At 40.5% G+C, this 2,667-nt stretch overlaps 1 pseudogene; it reads left to right on the forward strand.

Moving 5' to 3' along the window:
* The first annotated feature begins 1,053 nt into the window (after positions 1 to 1,053).
* LOC114041936 lies at positions 1,054 to 2,330 on the forward strand (annotated as a pseudogene).
* The last annotated feature ends 337 nt before the right edge of the window (positions 2,331 to 2,667 follow it).

The raw sequence follows: 2,667 nt of genomic DNA on the forward strand, positions 1-2,667 counted from the left end.
TAAGACATCTCCAGAGGCCTTGTGATGGAAAATATTATCCACATCCAAAGAAAGAACTATGGAAGTTGAATTGCTATTTTTTTTCTCTTCTGTTGAGTTTTGTTTCCTCTTTCTGATGGTTCCTCCTATTGGTTTTAATTTTTACTTACAACATCACTAATATGAAAATATGTTTAAAAAACAAACAAACAAAAAATACATGGCATTACCTAGTTCACTGGATGTTCACAAAATGCCTTAACCGGAGTTGAAGTATATCCAGAATTCTTGCATATTCTCACAATATCTTTAATATGATTTTACAGAAAGTCTGTATACCACTTTTGCTTGCAATTACAGAAAAGAACCAAGATATGGTAGATTTTTTCTTAAAGAATGGAGCAAATGTGAATGCCTTGGATAGGTTTAAAAGGTATTGTAATCAAAGCTTGAAATAAAGAAAAAGAGAAGTATCTAGAGGAATGGGAACAACTTAAATCATGGAATACTTAGTGAACAATAATAATTGAAATTGATTATCACTGTGAAAGGGTAAAAAAATGTCCACAAACTTCCAGTATGAAAAAAAAACTATTATTTATTACTCTGAAACAGAGAAAGCAGTTCATGTGGGCATGCCATCCACCATTAATTGGTGGTTACTATTTGCGGTTTTCTTTATTAGATGTAAAGTTAGTTAAGATTATGCCAAAGAAGTTTTGTACCCTAGTGATTCAGTTGATTCTCTTTATGAACTAATCTTCATATCATCCATGAGAATCCTAGTGTATGTTTTCTGCTCCTTCTTCCTTTGATTATCTTCAGGACTCTGCACTTTGGGGAGCGTAAACAAGAGAAGGGAAGGGATGAGGCAAGGGCAGATGTTGGAGCAGCGATCTGTGGTAGCGGGGGTGACTGCAGCAATAGGGGCAGCACCAACAACCACGGCAGCTGGAAGACCCACAAAGGAGGTGACAAAGTTGGTAGAGAGCTGGGCCAGGGGCCAGACCTGACTGCCCCGTCTCTCCTGTCCCAGCAGGTAGAGTGCCTGAGCTCAGGTCCCCACTCTCAACCATGAACCTGGTCAGCCAGAATGGGGAGGCTGCCTCCAGCCAGCTGCCCTCCCCTAACTTCAACCAGGACAACAAGTCCTTAGCTGTTGGTATTAAATCTGGTTACAGATTCTTCTCCCTTTCTTTTATGGATAAGCTGGAGCAGATTTATGAATGTACTGATACCAAAGATGTGTGTATTGTTGAAAGGTTGTTTCCAAGTAGCCTGGTGGTTATTGTTGACCTCAAAGCTCCACAGAAGCTAAAAGTCTGCCGCTTTAAGAAGGGGACTGAAATATGCAATTATAGTTATTCCAATACCATAGGCAGAGGGTGATAGTGTGCCTAGAAGAATGTCTATATAAACACAATATTCGTGATATGAAAGTACTGCATATAATCAGGGAAACTCCTCCTAATCCTGCAGGTTTGTGTAAGCTGTCAATAAACAATGATAATTGTGATCTGGCTTATCCTAATAGTGCAACTATTGGGGGAATAAAAGTCGTTGACACTTAATTTGAGGGCTGCTCATATGATACTAGCTCATGATAGTCCCCTAGCCGCCTTGGCTTTTGATGCAAGTGGTGCCAAACTTGCCACTGCTTCTTAGAAGGGAAATATGATTAGGCTATTTTCCATCCCAGAAGGACAGAAAATCTTTGAGTTTCAGAGAGGAATAAAGAAGTGTGTAAGCATATGCTCTTTGGCCTTCAGCGTGGATGGAATGTTCATCTCTGCATCCAGTAACACTGAAACAGTACACGTCTTCAAACTTGAGATTGTGAAAGAGGAACCCACTACCTGGACTGGTTACTTTGGGAAAGTGTTTATGGCCTTGACCAGCTATTTGCCCTCTCACGTAACAGAAATGTTTAACCAGAGCAGAACATTTGCTACTGTCCGACTATCATTCTGTGTCACAAAAATATCTGTTCACTTGCCACAATTCAGAAGATTCTCCGATTATTAGTGGGAGCTTCTGATGGATACCTGTATATGTATCACCTGGATCCTCGGGAATGAGAGGAGTGCACTCTGAGGAAACAACACAAGTTGGATGGCAGTATGGAGGTGGCCAATGAAATCTTAGAATCTGCATCCCCTGACCATCCATTAGTAGCTCAGACCTACAATGCTGCTGTGACAAGAGGTGCTTACGTACCTTCCTCACCTATGAGACTTGCATACACAGATGACCTGGGTGCAGTGGGTGGTGATTGTCCGGAAGATGAAACCAAGGCACTACAACTGGATGAAGACAGTGAGCATCCTCCCATGATTCTTCGCACTGACTGAACTTTAACTTGTAAACTCTAAGTCCCTGAAGCAGAGAACACTGGCTTGATATTTCCTTGAGGACTCTGTGTTAAGCTGCTATGAACTTTGCTGTGATTTGGAGAGATGGGATGGCAGAGACATTAAGTCGTAGTCATAGACTAATTCTATACTATTGAGAAATATTGTTTTTACTGCTGTGACTTTTAATCTTATCTATTTTAGCTTTCTTGGTTGTATTTTTCCCCATTTATTTGCCAACATCAGCTATTTGGTGAACCATTAGAACCTCCTCACTTTGCGTGCATTCATGTGCTAAGCTAGTATAGGAGAAAGAGAAGCCATTTTATAACAAACT

The sequence above is a fragment of the Vombatus ursinus genome, unplaced genomic scaffold (assembly GCF_900497805.2).
Source record: "Vombatus ursinus unplaced genomic scaffold, bare-nosed wombat genome assembly UNPS02014222.1, whole genome shotgun sequence".
In the NCBI taxonomy this organism is placed as follows: domain Eukaryota; kingdom Metazoa; phylum Chordata; class Mammalia; order Diprotodontia; family Vombatidae; genus Vombatus; species Vombatus ursinus.